This window comes from Capsicum annuum, chromosome 9, assembly GCF_002878395.1.
Source record: "Capsicum annuum cultivar UCD-10X-F1 chromosome 9, UCD10Xv1.1, whole genome shotgun sequence".
Lineage (NCBI taxonomy): Eukaryota > Viridiplantae > Streptophyta > Magnoliopsida > Solanales > Solanaceae > Capsicum > Capsicum annuum.
In genome coordinates, this window is record NC_061119.1 from 12,749,440 (window position 1) to 12,771,215 (window position 21,776).

At 33.8% G+C, this 21,776-nt stretch overlaps 1 pseudogene; it reads left to right on the forward strand.

The window, feature by feature from the left end:
* Positions 1–17,277: 17,277 nt before the first annotated feature.
* LOC124887029 lies at positions 17,278–21,542 on the forward strand (annotated as a pseudogene).
* The last annotated feature ends 234 nt before the right edge of the window (positions 21,543–21,776 follow it).

The window sequence follows — 21,776 nt, forward strand, 5'->3', positions numbered from 1 at the left end:
TATCTGGCATCATTTGCATAACCCGAGTTATTTCTTTTGTAATAAATCATTTAGTACACGTTGTGTACACGACCTCTAGTCAAGTTACTCTTATTTTAGGAGGGGGAGCCATCGGCTGGTATGGTGTGGGTGGAAATTTATCAAAGCCACAATCAATCATATGCTCCCCCGAACAGTCTTGTTAGTGGATCACAGTATAGGTCAGCCTTTAGGTCTTACTTATCTGCATTATATTGAGACCTAGCGGGATCCACTTGGTTCTTTGTAGGAGAATCACCTCTAAAGCATCCTTACGTGCTAATGTTGCATCTTTTAGGGTAATAGGGTCATTTGACAGACTGATTTAGGGAAAAACATGTGCTAGAATTAAAGGAAAGCATGCCTAAGCAAGGGAAAATTTGAAAAAAAAAAAAAGTAAAAAAGGGTGAGTCCAAAAAAAAGTGCTTCCAAGTTTTTTATCGTTTTTATGGCTTTTGTTATTCACAATTCAAAAAATTCAAAAAGATTTTTTACCTTTTGCACTCATTTACTCAAAAAAACAAAACACAAAAAGATTTCGCCTTTATTTTCTTTGGCAGGCATTCATAATTTGAAAATTTAAAAAAAAATATTTTTTTTTAGTAAGAGCTTCTTATAAAAGAAAAATTTTAAAAAGGATGGTAGATGTTTTGTACATTTCATATAACGAATTACCAAAAAGTTTTTTCTTTCATAGTTATTAGTGTCAATTTCATGTGAAGTGTTAAATTGAAAACTCAAAAAGATTTTATTGACGTTGTTCATCATCTATCTTTGATCGTGTCTCTCGAGTCAAGGTTTAGTTTGTTATTTAATTCTTAACTGTCCAATCTGGATGAACTACACACACCTGATTCTCCTCTTTCAGGAGTGAGAAACGTAGATAGCCCTTCGAGGATTCGGTGATCTTAGTTAAAAAATCAAAAAAATTTCTTCACTCTTCATTTAGAGTAGGTGTTTCATTTACATCTTTAAAGTAAAATTACAAAAAGATTTTTTTAATAGTTCAAGTTTCATTTTCACATAAAATTCAAAATCGAAAACCCAAAAAGATTTTTCTTTGGTAATCATAGATTTCATTTTTGTATAGAGATTTTAAAGATGAAAAAAATACAAAAAAGATTTTTGTCAATTCTTTTGACAATTTATTATTTTCTTTTCTTCTTAAAGTTTCAAGAAAAAAAAATAAGAAATAGAGTTTTATTGGACCTTTTGTAGCCAAAATTCACGATCTACACATTCTTGATTCTCCTCTCTCGGGAGTGAGATACGTAGGCGCTCTTCTAGGTTCGGTGATCTTTTAAAAAAGAATATAAGAAAAAGAGTTTTTGAAAAAGTGTTGAATTCTAATGCCTTTGTTATTTCTTATTGAGTTAGTTTAAGGTGGTTAGTTTGTGGTATTTTGGTTGGTCCTCCACATCACACCAAATTCAAGGAAGGGTTAGTTATGTCCTGCAAGGATATAAAGAGTGACATCATGGACTAAACATAGAGTCAGGAAAATGAGAATTTAAAGCAAGAGATTGTGAGATTAAGGCAACAAATTATGAAAATGTATCGAACTTGGGCTAGTGGGCTGCCTCCTCCTCCATTCCCCACTTTTACCCCGCAAATACCTTGGGATTTCCATCAAAATTGCAATGTCAGATTCCTACTGTTGTTGATGTATCACATCATGCCTCAGAAGTTACTCCAAGCCAAAAGCATCCCAATGCTTCCGTCACTCATTCTCTAGTTCTCCTGTGTAAATATACCACATTGATAACACCACATGTTGTGTCTGCTTCTGTTTCTCAACCTTCTACTGAGGCTTCCACCTTAGATTTTCGTCCGACGATTGTGCTTTCCCAATCTACTGGTGAATCGACGCTCAACACTCTTGATGATCATTGTTATACTCCTGAGCCTATATTTATGCTAACTGGACCACCAAAATTTCTTACCAAGAAGCCTAGCATGCTAGAAGAGCTAGAGAAAATGGTAGAGAAAATGGTTGAAAAAATAAAGAGTATAGAAAATGCTATGAAAAGTTTCGTAGGACTTACAGGTTATGAAGATGTCTCATATAAAGACTGGGGCATGTCTTCAAGTGTAAAACTTCCTCCAAACTGAGATATCAAAATATGAAGAGTATGATGGACATAAAGATGTCACGCAACATTTGGAATGATATTGCAATCAATTAAGGAAAATAGAAGGGAAAAAGAATGAAAATATACCTATTGTCATTCCAGAGGAAAACCATAGCTCAAAAGGTCCCACTCAGCAATATTGTCAGTCTCAATCCCGAGTTTACATATCAAATCCACCTACTCATCCACAACAAGGTTCCTCCTTCCAAAATCCAAGGAGTTCTATTTCACTTCCTCAATATCCTTTGAACAATGCACAACTGGATGCTTATCCATCTTTTTATCCATAATGGAATGCACCTGTCCCTCAATATCGTCCTCGACCCCCATAAATTTAATAAGGAACCTCTAAATCAAAGTTTTATTCGAGGCCAGAGTTCATAATGAGGAGAAAGGTAAAGGATAATTTCACATCAATTGGGGAGTCCTATACCAGTTTGTTCCAGACATTGAGATAATGAGGCATGATTACTCCTATCCCTGGGTATACTCCCGATCCACATTAAAAAATTTTGATCCTAATGTACGATGTGCTTATCATTCCAATATGCAAGGTCACAGTACTGAATATTATCATATTTTTAAAAGATAAATAGAGAAGATGATTCAAGAAAAATTGATTGTGGTGCAAAAATTTGGCCCCTCAACCATACCACAGAGTTCTTCACCATCACGTGGTACTACATAATATGTGGGAAGCAATGAGTTTAGCATGGAGATCTAAAACTTATTTGTTGAAGAAAATATGTCTTATAGTGGTGGAAGCTTTAGTCATACTGATATGCAAACCATTGGCCAAGATGTCAGGCTCAACAATTGAGAAGTCACTTCTCTTCCTACTGAGAAAAGGTCTAGTATTTTTTTTTGTTTTCTTTTCTGTTATTCAAATTATTTTAGCATTGTAGTTCAGGATCTATCTTGTTTTGTCCCTCTATCGTTTATGTACAAACCCTTCTATCATTCATTTTAACTAATTAGAGTGTCCCTTTTTCCTTTATGTTTTAAATATGTGTTGGTTGTTTGTTTTATTTACATAAGTATATTTTATGGTGATTCTAGTGATATGACATGCTGACAAAATTTTCAGCTAGATCTTAAAATCTAATTTAAGCATGAACTTTGAATCAGAGGGCTAAAGATAGACAAATTATTTGAGAAAATAGGTAGAGGTGTTGAAACATTTGGTAACAAGTTGAAGCTTTCTTTGAAAATTAAGGCAATTATTTTTAGAATGACAAGAATAACTTGATCATCAATTGAAAAGCATAGCTCAATTATGTGAAATAGTGGACGCATGATCCCTACATCAAGAGAAATAAGAAGATGATCTTCTCCACAAAAAGATGGATCATTCGATGTGAGGGATGTATAATAAAAGTGGAGTTATATTCTAGATAACTATATCAGAAGAAGTGGCACACATGATTAGTTGAAGTAAGTATTGTTAAAGTGTCACAAATGATCTTTATATTTCACTTCATATTTCATGACATGTACTTAGGTTTTCAAGGATTGATATGACGAAGACATTTCATTATACTATCTAAACATTGTGTCATCCTTTATTCACCCTGTTTGAGTGTTAGTTCTATTTTCTTTCATACCCTTCTTTTAGAATCAAGATAGAGTCAACAAAGTTCAAAAGAAAAGTGTTGAGCAAAAGAATAGAGTCAAAAAAGTTTCAAAAAAAAAGAAGAGATAAAAAATATGTCAAAAAAGAAAGAAAAAAAGATGAGTGCCAAGAAAAATAGAGTCTGGAAACCTCCTAAGAGAAAAAGAGTCAATAAAAGAGATAAAAAAGAAAATAAATCAGAATCAAGCAAAAAAATAAGTTATTGAAACTACGTGTGACCTGATTCTCCTCTCTTGGGGGTGAGATACGTACACTGTCTTATGCTGGGATTGATCCAACCAAATAAATAATATAGAATTACCCAGTCAAAAGAAACTGGGGCATAGGTAAATTTCCATTCTTCGAGTCGATTCTAAAAGTTGTAAGTCCCACCCCACTTCAAGTGTTGTTTGGGCCTCATTCCATCCTTTCTTTATAAACTTATCCAAATGCCAAGTTACAACCAAAGAAAGACCTTTTAATCAATATTTGAGAATGGTAAGGCTAAGTATGCGATGGATATGATGCTATATTTTAGGAACCACTTGTATGCGCTGTAGGTGGGTTTAGACGGTGAGGAGAAGAGATGGTTCTGGGAGGATTTGGATGAGGTGGTGAGAGGCGAGCCTAGCTCTAAGAAGATCATTGTGGCATAGGATTTCAACTGGCACATCGAGGCATTCTAAGAAAGCTTTGGTGATATGCATGTTGGTTTTGGCTTTGGGGTGAGAAATGATGAAAGAGCTTCTCTGTTGGACTTTTTGAGGTCCTATGGGCTGGTGGTGGTGAATTTGAGCTTTCCTAAGAAGGACGATCACTTGATCACCTTTCAAAGCGCGATAGCCAAAACCTAGATTAACTATCTGCTGCTTAGGAAAGGCGATAGGGCGTTGTGTAAGGATTGTAAGGTCATTCTGAGTGAGAACCTATCGACCCAGCATAGGATCTTGGTGATGGACTTGGGTATAAAGAAAGATAAGAAAAAAAGGGGTAGGGAGGGTCGAAAGAGAATTAAGTGGGGTGGCTTAATGCCGGTGAATACGTGGGAGATAGAGAAGAAGATAACGAAAATGTAGGTGTGGGAGTATAGGGGAGACATGGACGGTATGTGGGATAGGGTGGCTAAGTGCATCAAGGAGACTGCTAGTGAGGTGATGGGTATTTCCAGGGGCCGGGCTGGTTACTATTGGGGGGATTAGTGGTGGAATGAAGTAGTTAAGAAGAAAGTGGAGACTAAGAAGGGGGCGTATGCTAAGTTGGTTGATAGTAAAAAGGAAGAAGAGAAGTGAGTAAATAGAGAGAAGTACAAGTTAGCTAGGAAAGAGGCTAAGTTAGCAGTTACGACTGCTAAGACAGCAGCATTTGAGAGTTTATATGTGGGGTTAGAGAAGTAAGAAGGGGAAAAGAGGTTGTTTAGACTTGCTAAGGCTAGAGAGAGGAAGTTCGTGACCTTCACCAGGTGAAGTTCATTAAAGGGAAGGATGGTAGAGTGTTGGTAGAGGACGGTCACATTAAGAAAAGATGGCAATCTTATGTTTATAGGCTCCTGAATGATGATTGGGATAGAGCTATTGTGTTAGGGGATCTGAAGCACTCTGAGGAGTGTCGTGATTTTAGTTACTGTAGTCATTTTAAGGTGGAGGAGGTCAGAGAGGTTGTTTGCAGGATGTAAAGGGGTAGGGTGATGGGGCTTAATGAGATTCCAATGGATTTTTGGAAGCTTTCTGGTGAGGGGGGTTTAAGGTGGTTGACTAATTTGTTTAATGACATTTTCAAGTCAGCAAAAATGCCCGAGGCTTGGAGATAAAGTACTATGATCCCTCTATATAAGAATAAGGGTGATATTAAGAGTTGCAACAATTATAGAGGTATTAATTTATTGAGTCACACTATGAAAATTTGGGAACGAGTTGTCGATTAAGGTTGAGGAGGATAGTGTCTATTTCGGAGAACCAATTTGGATTTATGCTCGGGCGCTCGACGACGGAAGCAATTCACCTGGTGTGGAGACTAGTGGAATAGTATAGGGAAAGGAAGAAGGACCTGCACTGCGGGAGGTAATTCAGAGCATTTCCCTGTCTTGATAGGGTTGCATCAGGGATCTACTCTTAGCCCATTTTTGTTTGCCTTGGTGTTGGATGTGTTAACGCATTGTATTCAAGAAGAGGTGCCTTGGTGTATGCTTTTTACTGATGATGTTATTTTGATTGATAAGACACGAGGAGGTGTGAATGACAAATTAGAGATGTGGAGACAGACCCTTGAGTCTAAAGGGTTCAGGTTGAGTAGGAGAAAGATCGAGTATTTGGAATGCAAGTTTAATGGCTTGAGGTAGGAGGACGAAGTGGTAGTTAGGTTGGATTCCCAAGTGGTCTGTAAGACACATAGTTTCAAGTATCTCGGGTCCATGATTTAGGGGGATGGTGAGATCAACGAGGATGTATCTCACCGTATTGGGGTGGGATGGATGAAGTAAAAGCTCACCTCGGGGGTGTTATATGATAAGAAGGTGCCACCCAAGCTTAAAGGAAAATTCTACAAGGTGGCAGTCCGCCTAACCATGTTGTATGAACCGGAGTATTGGCCAGTAAATAATTCTCACATTCAAACTTTGAAGATGGCAGAAATGCAGATATTGCATTGGATGTGTGGGTTTACTAGGGGTGATAGAGTTTAGAATGAGACTATCCGAGAGAAGGATGGAGTGGCTTCAGTGAAGGATAAAATGCGGCAAGTTTGATTGAGATGGTTCAGACACGTGATGATAAGGGGCACAGATGCACCGATTCGTAGGTGTGAGCGGCTAGCTTTAGATGGATTCAGATGGGGCAGGGGTATGCCAAAGAAATATTGGAGAGAGGTGATTAGGCGGGACATAGATCAGTTACAGCTCACTGAGGACATGACCCTAGATAGGAAGTTATGGAGGTCGCGTATTAGGATAGAATGCTAGTATTAGTTTGGGTCGGTAGGGTGGGGCATATCTTGGTGGGTGTATTATTGTTGGTATGCTACCTTGTTGCATGCGGTATTGCGATGGTGTACTTTTATTTGGTTGTTATTCCTTGTGGGTAGTGTATTTATGTCTTGTCATCTTTTTACATGCTTTTTTTGCGGATTTGATTAATATTCTTTGTCTTGAGCCGGGGGTCTATCAGAAATGGCCTTGCTACTTCTCCGGAGGTAGTGGTATGGACTGCGTACATCTTACCCTCCCCAGACCCCACTATGTAGGAATACACTGGGTTTGTTGTTGTTGTTGTTGTCTTCCTTAACATAAAAAATCAGGAGAGAAATAAAAATAAGAGAGTCTTATTGGTGAAAACCCTTATGAGAACCATAAGGCGATGGTAAGTTAAGAGAAATAAGAATGAGAGTCTTATTGGTGAAAAACCTTACATACACCATAGGGCAATGGTGAGATGAGAGAAAGAAAATAAGAGAGGCTTGTTGGGTAAAATCCTTCACGGTGTCACTAGCCGAAGGAGGTCTCTTAATGCAATTGGACCAATGAGGTAACTCAATGTGAAAGTTTGGATGGAAAGATCAGACAACTTAATCCAAAACGCATGTCATAATCATTAGAGTTAACTGTCACTTTCAAATAAATTTTTCTTTTCTTTGTTTCAGCGGGAACATTCATTGTCTATTCTTTCTTCTTTATATTTTTATTTTTATTTTTATTTTCTTGAGTCAGTTATTCAAATGAAAAGTCATTTTTCTCGTGTCTTTGAGTCCAATCAATGTCAAATCAAGTGAGAAAAGATTTCAAAACAGGCTGCCAACTTCTTCAATTGCACAAATGAATACAAAAGGCTAGTACATAAAAGAGACATGATTGAGAGACAAAATAAGGCATACAGAAAATTTTTTCAACAGACAAGCCTGGGAACTCATGAAAATACCAAGGTTTAAACGGTTTATATGAGGAGCATGGAAAAGCAGAGATATTGTATTTGTTTCAAAGTCATTCTTAATAATCTGAGTTCGGGTCAATGACACAGCAAGTCAATGACATATGCTAATGGTTAGAAGCAAGATTAAATGTGAGGGAAAGACCGATTTTCGCTAAAGCTAAAGTCACAAACCAGCCACCGTGTTTAAACTCATAAGTTTTTGTTGTATGAAATAGGAACACATATTACTTTCAAATAAAGGAATTCAAAGCCTAAACATCAAAGGCCATAATTTCTCACTTCTACAAATGCAAGAGGCAATGTTGCTACACAGGTTTGGTAATCAAAACCATGGTAAAACTCATAATTCAATATCTTTAGGAAACATATTTTTGTGGATAATTCAAGTGGCATTTGTAAGGATACACATTTCCTTATCTGGATAATTTAAGTGGTATTTGTAAGGAGATATATTTCCTTATTTGGGTAATTTAAGCGGCATATGTAAGGAGACATATTTTGTTGTTCTGATAAATCAAATGATATTTGTAAGGAAACACATTTCCTTAGGTAATTCAAGTGACATTTGTAAGGAGACACTTCTTTGTTTGGATAATTCAAGCGACATTTGTAAGAAGACACACTTCCTTGTTTGGATAATTCAAGCAACATTTGTCAGGAGACACACTTCCTTATTTGGGTAATTCAAGTGACATTTGTAAGGAGACGTACTTCCTCGTTGGGTAATTCAAGTGACATTTGTAAGGAGATGCACTTTCTTGTTTGGACAATTCAAGAGACATTTGTAAAGAGACGCACTTTCTTGTTTAGGTAATTCAAGCGACATTTGTAAGGAGACACACTTCCTTGTTTGGGAAATTCAAGCAGCATTTGTAAGGAGACGCACTTCCTTGTTTGGGTAATTCAAGCGGCAGTTGTAAGGAGACCCACTTTCTTATTTGGGTAATTCAAGTAGCATTTGTAAGGAGACGTACTTCCTTATTTTTGTAATTAAAGTGTCATTGGTAAGGAGACACACTTTCTTAATTGGGTAATTCAAATTTTATTTGTTAGGTGATGGACTTCCTAACTTGAGTCTTGACTTCTAAAAGGTGTACTTTCTAGTCGTGCCATTCCCCTTGACTTCTAGAAGATGTACTTTCTAGTCGAGTCATTCCCCTTGACTCTTAAAAGATGTACCTTATAGTCGAGTCATTCCCCTTGACTCCTAGAAAATCTACTTTCTAGTCGAGTCATTCCCTTGACTCCTAGAAGATGTACTTTCTAGTCGAGTCAATCCCTTGAATCCTAGAAAATGTACTTTCTAGTTGAGTAGTTAACCCTTAGGAGACGCACTTCCTTATCAGGGTAGTTCAAGTTTTTATTGCTAGATGACATACTTCCTAACTTAAGCCTTTACTCTTAGAAGATGCACTTTCTGGTCAAGTCCTTCCATACAAACACTAGGAGATGCACCTCCTTATCTGAGTAATTAAGGTTTCATTTATTAGGTGATGCACTTCCTAAATTGAACTCCTAGAATCCACATTTTCTAGTCGAGTCATTGTACTTAACCCTTAGGAGACGCACTTCCTTATTAGGTGGTACACTTTCTAACTTAAACCTTTATCTCTAGAAGACGCATTTTCTAGTCGGAATTTCTCGCCTTAATTCTTAGGAGATGCACTTCCTAATCTTGGTCATTTAATCTTACTATCAAGAGATGCATTTCTTGGTCAGAGTCTTGATTCATTATTGTAACATCCAAGTAATTATGATTGGATTTGACATTCACAAAAGTTTTTTGATGATAAACTGGGGCAAAAATATAATTCATATTATTGAAAGCATCATTTATGACCCTCGTGAAATATGAAACTTTATTTTTGAAAAGTGAGATCTCTCTATCATAACCTTTATTTGGGATAATTTTTTCTCTAGTTTTGATGTGATTTCAGGAGCCTCCTGGAGAACAGAGTGATAAAATTTTAAGTCAACATATTGCTGAAATCGAAAGTCAGGAGCACGCTGTAGAACAGGGTGAATAAATTAAAATTCAAGCAATAAGGTGAAGAAATTGAAAGTCAAGTAAAAAGGTGAAGAAATTGAAAGTCAATAGATTGAAGAAATAACAAGTCCGGAGCCCGCCTGGAGAACAGGGTGAAGAAATTGAAAGCCAAGCAATAGGGTGATGAAATTACAAGTCGGGAGCCTGCCCGAAAATAAAATGATGAAATGGCAAATCGGGAGCTCGCCCGAAGAATAGAGTAAACAAATCAAAAGTCAACAAGGTGAAGGAAATTGCAAGTCGATGGGATTTTCAAGTTCACAACAAAGAGAAGCAGATCATTTATCACTATTGGAAAACATGTAAGACATAAGTCAAGAGTCAAGAGAAACTGCATAGATAGGACTTTTGTAATTTCATTTATCCTTTTAACTTGTAATTTTACTTTGATGTAATAACAAAGCCACGGACTGGAACTTCGATAGGGCCTCACTCGACTCTCCAACTCGTTATGGTTCCTCTCCTTCAAACCCTTTGAAATACCTGTGACTCGATCCCTTCATATTCTAGGTAGGTAGAATCTCCAAAATCATGAATAGGTTGCATTCTTTCCTTCTATTTTCTCTCTTCGAATAATGACCGGGTCAAAACTCGGTCTTGTTGTCTACTTCTTTGTCTAAAAATACTTTTTTTACATCCAAAGAGGGACATGATATAGATACGTAATTTTGTCCCTCCAAAAATCCAATTTATCGCCTTTTACCCCCGTTTTACCATACATGTACCCTTACCCATGTGATGATTCCTCCACAAAAGAACAAAAATAACAAAATTCTAACAAATTAACAACCCCACCCAATCAAATTTAACTAACTCACACCCCTACCTATCCCCTTACCCCCTTACATACCATCTACCCTACATCACCTTACGTTTTTCTTCTACTAACAGCACTCACATACACTCACTCTATAATATTGACCATCAATACACACAGAAGAGAATTTATATACGCACACACACAGATAGATTGACATACACAGATGCCATTAACATACACTGATCTCACCGACACCACCCATATACACATACACCCACCATCGATTTACAACATAAAGATATAAATACAAACACCTACTTCATCATCTTCACAAAATGCTCTCATTCACCCACACACACAAAAATCAAGGCTTCATACTCACATACACCTTACCAAAAAAGTACATAACCACCGAAAAGCCCACACGTGAATTCACGCATACACACACTTAATTGGAGAGACGCAATAGAAAATTGGAGAGAGGTCAGAGAGGAGAGAAAAATGGCAGACGGGAAATAAAGATCAGAAATAGAGAAAAATAGAGAGTTTTGAAGGGAGAAGAGTCTAGGGTTGAATGAAAAAGGGAAAATGCATAGTTGTTGAATTTTCTAGCGAGTTTCTCGCAGGAAATCACCAAGAATACAAGAAAATCAGTCACTGCCGCCCTGTTCCTTATTTTTCTATCAGAAAATCATCAGGAAACACCATTATCACCGCCGCCCCTATTTTCTGATAAAAAATCCATCAAGAAACCACCCATCTTCGCCGGAAAACAACAACAACTCCGATTTGACGTTGACCCCAATGGAAACTGCTTGAAACCAGTTTTGATTCCAGCGAGTTTACGGTTAGCTCGAAAAATCCAAAACTCGAGGGTTCGTTTTTTAAGGTTTTTTCTTCCGGTTTCAAATCTGTCCGGGTTGTGTCTCGCAATTTGAGTTGGTTTGTTCATTATTGAGGTTCGACTTGAGATTTCGGACGCGGATTCTATCATATTTAATCAAAATAATACATCGATTTTGAAAGCTCCAAATTGAGGTCCATTTCTAATCTTTACTCTTTTATTTCCTTATTTATGATACCTGATGTTATGGATTGAACGTTTGTATGGTTTTTGATCCTTGTTAGTGGTGAATAGTTGCTTGGTGTTGATTCATTGTTGGTTCCATTGATTGTATGGTCTGATGAAATAATATCACGTTTAAGATTTGAAATTGGTAATTTGAGAATAAAAGTGTGGCTGGAATTGAAAAATTGACAAAGGTGAATATTGGTTATTTTAATTCATTGATGATTGTTTAATTCAAAATAAGTATTGATTCTAGTAAATGCAATAGTATCATGATAGGTTGAAATGGATAGTCAAATGTAGGTCGGGTAGACAAATTTAGGAACTATGATTGTTGAATGCTTGAATGGTTTGAATGATTTTAATTTATCGCATTAAAAAATATATTCATTTAGTCGGGGAATGTCCCGAGGTCATTTGTATTTATTCACTGGAGAATACCCCGAAGTATCTTGTACGTGAAAGATGATTGTGATGAAGGCCCAAGGCATCGGGTAGAGCATAGTTATATTTTATTTTGGACTGTAATAACCAGATTGGACATTATTTTTTTAGACTTATTTTGGTTTGGTTTGGTTTGTTTGCTTGTTTTGTGTATTTTGTTGGTTATACATTTCATAGTATCTACTAGCCAATATATACTCTACGAAGCAATCGTGGTAGAACCACAAGACCAAGGGGTGCCTAACATCTTCCCCTCGGTCAACAGAATTTCTTAACCAGAATCTCTATTCGTGGATCAGTTTTAAAGAGTCAAAGCCATTTTGAAAAAGGATATTCTAGGGTGACTTAGTAAACCTGATTTATGTCAAGTGGCGACTCTGAATTTTGAATTTAAACAATCCTTTTCGAAATAAATTTTCATATTTATCACTTGACAATAAAAATCCTTTCAAACTTAACATCTTTTTGGTTAAAAAGAGGTATGACAATACTAAACGATTAGATAACAAAATTTTCTAGAAAGATGTCACAATCGAATAAATAGGGCATGGTATATATATATATATATATAAATATGCAAACTACAAGTATTTGTCCAAAACTAGCATAATAGTACACAATTGTCGTAAATAAGCTCAATCTAAAGGTAGAGCAAGTTTAGCCTATCTGGACGCCAAAGCTAACAACCTCTCCAAGAATCGTCCAAAATCTAAATATTATTCCACTAGAACCCGAATTGAATAAATATAGCAGTATCTTAAAATTTACTTCGTGATGCAATCAAGCATAAATGAAAATTCATTGATTGCAAACGGTTTTTTTAAAGAATGTTACATGGACAGAATGCTTTAAAATTCAAATGTTGAATGGAATTTATACTTATCTAAGTTTGTTTCTATTTCTGAACACTAATGTTTGTAATGATATGAAATTATAATGTTAACATGATGACACTTTTTAATTTGATGTCATGCATAGATTCCACGTGCAGGGGGCGTGGCTACACCATCCCTTGCTCTCCATTATATTTAAACTAGGATATTGCATAGATTCGTGATTGTACAATAGTTCGTGGTGGTATTGCAACACCACCCAAAGGCAGTAAATTCCATTCAGAGCCTGTTATTAGTAGTAGAGTGTTATCTACTATAGTTGTACAATTTACTAAATTTTAGTACTTTTAGATAAATTCTGAAACATCAATAACAATTAACTTAAAAATTTGTTTCGATTGTAGACAAAATAACAATTAACTTTAAAAAATTATGCATGAATTACACATGCCTTATTTTTAAAAAGTGACAAATAACACTGTTACACATGATATATGGGCCCAAATTAAGTATTAAAAAAGACTTTCAGATTTTTAAAAGACAAAAATTAAATTTCAACCTTAATAATGTAAAAGTTTAATCAACAAAAAGAAAAAAGAAAGAAAATTTCCAACCCCCAAACAATTAACTTTCGTTCTTTCTTCTTTTTCCCCATTAATATCCCTCACAATTAACTTTCGCTCTTTCTTCTTTTTCTCAGTAATGTCATTCCAAACTTCATCTAAATCACTTTTTTTTTCATTTTTATAATAATCTATTTGAATTTAATAATATAAATTAGTAAAATTAATTGTGAAGCAAAGCATGTAGCTTAGTGGAATGGTTCTTGAAACGTCTGTGAAAAATAACCCGACGTTGATAAGTCAATTCGAAATTAATGGAGAAGAGAACTTGAGTGGATTCAAGTTAATTCTATTGAATTTTCTGATGACGTTTTAAATAAAATTAGTGGGTTGAAACTTTAATTTGAAGGATGATGTTAGCTCGGAGATGTCAGAAAAATAGAAACGCCGGCCAACTTTTTTAACTCCAGTGCCCAAAAATCATATATCTTCTTTCTTATTCAATTAGTAGCTTAATAAATCCTAATCTTTTATATAGATTGAAAAGAAATAAAATAACAAAGATTTATAAAAAAAAAATGAAGGAGAAAAAGAAGTGCAAAGAGCTGGTGAAGAAGACAACATGATAAGGTAGGTGGAGTTTTCTTTTTTTATTAAAAAACTAACAATTAAGATATCTTTTTTGAATTAAAAAATGAATAAATTGTTTTTTTATCATACATTAGTGCCAAGTGTCAAGGAAAGGAAAAAACAGCAAGTTTTTAATAAAATATATATGTATGTTTGGAGCCCACTTTCATTATCACATCAGCATTTTGTGTTCATTAGGCATGTGTTTTGAATGATTGGAGCATTCAATAGGTCACATTTGAGTTGAGGGTCTAAGTGAAATTTCAAACTAAGTTTAAGGATTTATCGATAACTTAAGTCTTTATTTAACTATCACAAATACTAATAAATAGTTATTTTAATATATATGAGTTTTTTTATGAAAAAATATATTTTTTATTGATTAACAATGTGAGTAAGGAAAAGGCTCAAATATGCCATTAAACTATCAAAAATGATTCATTTATACCATTAGTTAAAAGTTTGGCTCACTCATGCCATTGTCATTGCAAAATTGGTTTATCCATGCTATTAATTTTTAACGATGGTTTTCAAAAATAGCTTTGCCACGTGGCCTTTTATTAAAGGTCCACGTCATTAATTAAAAAAAGGAAAAAGGCTCAAATATGTCATTAAACTATCAGAAATGGTTCATTTGTACCATCAGTTAAAAGTTCAGCTCATTCATGTCCTCGTCGTTATAAAATCAGCTAACCCATTCCATTATTTTTTAATGGTGGATTTTCAAAAATAGTTTTATCATGTGGCCTTTTATTAGAGGTCCGCGACATTAATTGAAATAAATCAATATTAATTTCAAAATATCTTAGATCCGTTAAAAACAACCGATTTATTTAATATAACCCGACCCACACCCATTAAAATATTTTTTTTCCTACAACAACTATTTTTCTAATCAGAAAAATAGTGATTAATGTATATCCTTTGGCTATTTCTAGTTGATTCTAAATCATTATAAATACTACGCTTAACAGAAACCTAAAAAATTCTATCCTACAGTAACTGATTAGTTTTAATTTCAATGACTCCAATATATACTCCGAAGTTGCAAGAAAATAAACCAATGAATGATTAGGGCAAGAAAGAAAAAGAAAGATGTGTACCAATAGAACTTCTCCCTTCCGCCATCACGAATTAAGGGAGTATACATTATTGAAAAAATCATTTTCAAATAACGACTTAAAAGAAGTTTGTTATCTCAATTATCCTGCCATGCATATAGAATAACTTCTCCGATCACGAATTAGTGGAGCATACATTGTTGAAAAATCATTTTCAAATAACGGCTTAAAAGAAGTCTGCTATTCCAATTATCCCGCCATGTATATGAGATAATTTTTCCCATCATTATGGTATAAATGTTGGAATAAATAATCCTGATACTAACTAATTTCAAATATTTTAAAATTAATATTGATTTCTTTTAATTAATAGTGTGGACGTCTTATAAAAAATCACGTGGCAAAGCTATTTTTAAAAACCCATCATTAAAAAGTAATGGCATGAGTGAGTTGATTTTATAACGGAGATGACATGAATGAGCCGAACTTTTAACTGATGGCATAAATGAGTCATTTCTGATAGTTCAATGGCATATTTGAGCCTTTTTGCTTATTTTAATTAATGGCGTGGACCTCTAATAAAAGGCCATGTGACAAAGTTGTTTTTAAAAACCACCGTTAAAAAGTAATGGAATGGATGAGCTGGTTTTGTAATGGCAATGGCATGAATGAGCTCAACTTTTAACTGATGGCATAAATGAGTCATTTCTGATAGTTCAGTGGCATATTTGAATCTTTTCCCATGTGAGTATAATTTTGTTTGTTTCCTTGATTTCTCTTTATTGATTATCTCCTTGATTCGAGGATTGAAGCATAGCGTGTTTCTAGACTAAAATGATCCGAACCTCTTTGGGGTTTATTTAGACTCTATGAAAGAAAAATTATGTAGATCTTTTTGAAATATTTAATTATCAGGAAGAATCTGATCACATCTTTATTTCTTTATAAACATTTAAAAAATTTATCAGATATATATTCGAGATGATAACGTTTTGTAATTTATGAGATCACATCTGTCTTAGTTTTGAGCTTCCCCTACTAGGTAGGTCTAGATCTCTCACAAAGTTGAAAAATGCAAGGCGTCGTTGATGATGTTGATCAAATTTTTCAATATTTATTTGGTTGGTCAAAAATTTGAAAAATATTTTTTCTCAAAAAATAAGTTTCATGAAAAAAAAATCTTCCATAGTGAAAATGGAATCACACATATAAGTATCATTTCACGTTAATTCTAACCTTCGTTCTCTAACACACCTCATTTATATCCTCATAGCCCTCATCTTCACCAACTCACACCTCTACCTACCACCTCGCCTCTCATCATATTTGCATATATTTTATACAAATACTTTTGGATAATTATTTTTGTTAATGCACCGAACACAAAAAAATAGGTAAATTTGTTTAGTACAATGAAAAATAAAAATATTTTCTTGAAAAATATTCTCTAAAAAAATAAGTGATAAACTTATTTTCTCGCGCTTGATATGTAAATAATAAATATCATCTTAAAAACATTGATATATAATTTAGCTAGACAAAAATTATAGGAGGTGAGGATGGGAATAGGGGTGATGGGGTGGTAGGGATGGGACTAGAGGTGAATATGAGGTGTGTCAGAGGCTAAAGAGGAGACAATTAATGTGGAATGCGATTTGTTGAACTTATTTTCGCTATTTTCACCAGAGAAGTCACTTTCCTCATTTTGTAAGGAACTTATTTTCCTAAAAAAAATATTTTCTATAAATTTTCACTAACTGAACATAAAAAATATTTTCCCTTCGTACTGAACACAATCTATATCCAAATACTTTTAGAATACATTAATATGCTTATACACCGAATGCACAACAAAATAAATATAAAACTCACTTATTTTTCTAGAAATATTTTCGGTCGTACCTTACTCACCCCTAGTCTTAGTCTTATATTTTATGCAAGAAGTAATTAAGGACATTTAATAACTTGATTTAATTTTCACTAGCTCACAAGTCACTACCACAAACCTAGCTAATTATCTGATATTCTATTCCAGGAGTAAGCACATTAAATAACTTGATTTAATTTCCACTTCTAAACATCCTACCTAACTAATTATAGTAACCACACGTAACACTAGTTCATTCCCTCTATAAATAATGTACGTTCAGTGATAAGATTTCCCATGCATAGCTATTTAATTAGTTTCCAAATGGCACTGAGTCAAGTTCAAAATTTTTTACCCCTTAATAGTACAACAAGGGCACCAACAACTAAGTTCTCTAAAAAATGTCATTTCCCTAGCAAATTTTATTCATACCCAAAGAATGAGAAAATTGGATCAAAGAAAACTAGTCACTTAACTTTAGGAATTGATCATGGCCTATATTCCTCTTCTATTAAAGCATTGGGTGATCATCAAGGAGATGTTTTAGCTAATAATGGAATAGGGATTGTTGGGTTTTTTGAAGATAAAAATATTCTTGTCACTGGTGCTACAGGATTTCTTGCGAAAGGTAATTTCATTAATCAACATTTTCAAAAATCTTTACACATTAAGGGTGCATGTGTTCGGTATGAAGGAAAATATTTTCTAGAAAAATAATTAAGTGAGTTTTTAACTTATTTTCTTGTGTTCAATATATAAAATAAATATTATCCTATAACATTTGTATATAATCGACACAAATATATGAGACACAAGGGATGGGGGCTATGGAGGCGCAAAGGTAAGATGTGTTGAAGGGTGGAGAGGACAAAATTAATATGAAATGTCTCTTGTGAAATTTGTTTTCGTTAATCAACATTTGCAAAATCTTTACACATTAAGTGTGTTGGTATGAAAGGAAAATGTTTTCTAATCTTTACACATTAAGTGTGTTGGTATGAAAGGAAAATGCTTTCTAATCTTTACACATTAAGTGTGTTGGTATGAAAGGAAAATGTTTTCTTAAATAATTTATTTCAAAATAATTGTTTTCTAGTGTGTTTGATAAATAAACAAAAGATTTATTATAAAAATATTTGTATATAATTTAGACAACGCCAATATTCGGGTTTGATATTTATAAAATTTGTATTCCTTACCAGAGAAGTCATATTAGTGGTGATACATGTGAGTTATGTGGCATTAGGTATATATCCACATCATATTATTTCTTCTCTCTTATTTTTTTTTTTTACAAAAAGATAATAAGATACTAAATCAAAAAGTTAACTTGTTAACTAGAATACACTTTTATTTACTTAATAATATTCTCAACTTTTCTGACAAAACAATTCTTTTGCAGTTCTAATTGAAAAGACGTTAAGAACAACACCAAATATAAACAAGATTTACCTTCTTATGAGAGCAAAGGATAAGAAAGTTGCATTTGACAGATTGACAAGTGAAGTACGTTGGTTTATGAATGCCTTTTCTTTCCCCTTCCATTTATACTTTTCATTTTAAATAAGTTTAAGTTCCAAATTAATTAAGTCACTAATCATACATGTATTTTTTTCATCAGATAATAGAGTCAAAATTGTTCAAATGCCTGAAAGAGATGCATGGAGAATCTTATGAGTCATTCATAAGAAGTAAATTGGTTCCTATAGTTGGAAATATTGATGAGCCAAACCTTGGCATGGATAGTATTATTGCTCAAAAAATTGCTCAAGAAATTGATTTGATTATTGACTCTGCAGCAAACCTCACATTTGACTTGAGGTAAGTTCTCTTTGTATTTTGAGTTCTTTTTCTAACTTATAAGCTCGAGATAGTGGTAAGGTCTGCATACACTTTAAACTCTTTAACCTTACTTGTGGAATTTCACTGATTATGTTGTTGATTGTTGTTCGAAGATACTATAATTAAAGAAAGAGGTTGCATGATACTTTAACACTAGTTAAAAAATAGAAATTAGCAATAGGAAAACATGATAATTTTATTTAGCGCTGGATCAGTCATAGATTATCATAACATTTTGTTAGCTAGCTATGAGCAATTTAGCAATGGATAGCGGTGAAATTCTTAACTAGTTTTAAATTTCTTTTAGTTTTATCTTATGCTGCATGTAATATATATTTCCAATGAGAGAGCTTTAAATTAAAAAGAGAAATGATTAGCTTTGTGTTATTAATTTACTTTCACATGGCCGTCTCATTTAAAAGAATATAAATCATTTGGGGAGAGACCACTTTTATCTATTTAATTGTACCTTTAACACGCTCCTTCACATGCTGACTTTTTTCCTCGTGATGAGCCAAGCATATGGTAGTCTCTCATTTTTTATAATCACCGGAGGATGTGGGAGACTTGAACTCAGGACTGACTTTTGTCTGGTTTGATATCATGTTGAAGCGTGTGATCGTTTTATCTAAAAGTTATTTGAGAGAGCAACATTTTTGATTATCTATTTAATTAATCATTCTCAACAAATGTCTAGGTATGACTTAGCTCTTGAAGCTAAGGTGAATGGTCCAAATCAACTCATGTTGTTTGCCAAGAAATGCAAGCAATTGAAATTCTTCATCCATTTTTCGACCGGTATGCATTTGAATATTCATTTATAGAGATCAACAAATGTGTTTATCTTGATACAGTCAGACCTCTTTATAAAACAATGTTTTTATGTAAAGATTTGACTTTGTTACTTCTTTTTCAAAATTAAAGCGTATGTGAATCGCTAAGGAGAAGGTCTAATATATGAGAAGCCTTTCACCATGGGAGAGAGTATAACAAAGGAAAAGGTCACATCGCATTCTCCATCTACTAAGTTTCCTTCCCTCAATGTTGCCAATGAATTGGACTTCGTTTCAAAGTTGAAGAATGCTATTGAAAATAATCACACCTTCGACAACATCTTGAAAGACATGGGATTTGAGAGGTACTACTTCTTATGAATATCAATAAAGTATCGTAAATAAATCACTTCCAGTTGCTCAACCATTTTATCACTAAAGTCATTCTTAATTATATTATTATGATTGTTAATATAATACAATAGTGTAAAGTTTTATAGATGGCAAGATACATATTATGGTTCACTTGCTTTTTCTTTTATGGATTTCTAACCTTTAGAAATGATTCGATTGGTAATCTCATACGAAGTTTGTACTTGTTGATAATGAGTGAGGAACATCCATCTTGCTGCTAAACATGATGGATTGAACGTTTAACTCATTAGATACTTTTTATGAATGTACGTCAATTAAGTGTTGTAAGTAAATTGCTTCCAAAGGATGTTCAATCATTTGATAACTAAAGTCACTCTTAATAGGGCAAAGTTAAATGGATGGCAAGATACATATTCATTCACAAAGGCCATGAGTGAAATGATAATTGACAACATGAGGGAGGACATACCAGTAGTCATTATTCATCCCTCAGTAATTACTAGTAGTTATGAAGAACCTTTTCCAGGAGGGATACAAGGATTCAGGTTCCATGATTATTATATTCAACATTAATTTTCTTCTAATTTGTTCATAATTTTTTTTAATAAAGTTTCTAATTTCTTATGTTCTTCTATCTCATAGAGTAATTGACCCCCTACTTATTTTCTATGGGAAAGGGGAATATCCATGCATGTTTGGTGATCTAAGTGTTCTTGTTGATGTGGTAGGTATATCTTTTCATTAGATTTTAGCTTTAAGGGTCAAAGTGTGATAAATTAATTCTAATGGGAAATCTCTCTTTTTATCTTACACAATGATCCCTTTCACTACTAGAAAATTACTAGCTTTTCATTGAAATTTCTCACTAAAAAAATGTTTAGTGGCTCTTCCTAGAGATATTTTGATTTCAGTGAGAGAAGAAAACATAGTAGTGCTTTCACACACACAAAAAAAAGCTTCTAATATTTCAATAAGAATCTGTTTCCACATGCGTTTTTCCAGTAAGTTTATTTGTTGAGAAAATCGTGTTTTGTAACCCAAATTTTTCATTGATTTATGATGTGAAAACCCTATATTTCAATAGTGGTATGATTATGAAAATATATATAACTCTATCCTGGTTTGGTCTAATATTAAATCAACATATAATTATGAAATCGAGTCAATCATCTCGTTATAAGTTCATAACTAATTTCTACTTGGATTTGCATAAAAAAAATTCATTATCTAAAAACTTGTTCACTTGGTTTAATTAGGTTCCAGTTGATGTGGTTGTAAATACCACAATGGCTGCTATTGCCAAACATGGACACTTGCAAATTCCAGAGCTAAATGTCTATCATGCAACATCATCATATATGAATCCTTTATCACTATCACAACTTTTCAACTATTGCTATGAATTTTTCAGTTCTTCTCCTTCTGTTAACTCAAAAGGAAATGATATTTTTTGACAATATGTCAGACTTCACGAATTATATTTTGGAGAAACTTCTCAAGGAACAAGAAGTTCAAGATTTAAAGATGCAAATGCGTATTAAAAGGAAGGTGGAATATTTTGAGAATTTTAGCAAGATTTATGAACCATATACGTTCTAGAACCATCAAAATTAACAAGATTTATGAACCAAATTGAGAATCCTTCTTCTTATTCCATAATACAATAACATACACAATGTAGTCGTTTATGAGTCTTGTTTAGGTAGAGATTTTGCTTTAATAGGTTATATGTTTTTTGAATTAGTTTTATGTAGTCCAATTGGTCAAATTATATCAATAATATGTTCTTCAGTATATTTTTCTTTGTCATTTGGATTATCACCACCTTGGTAT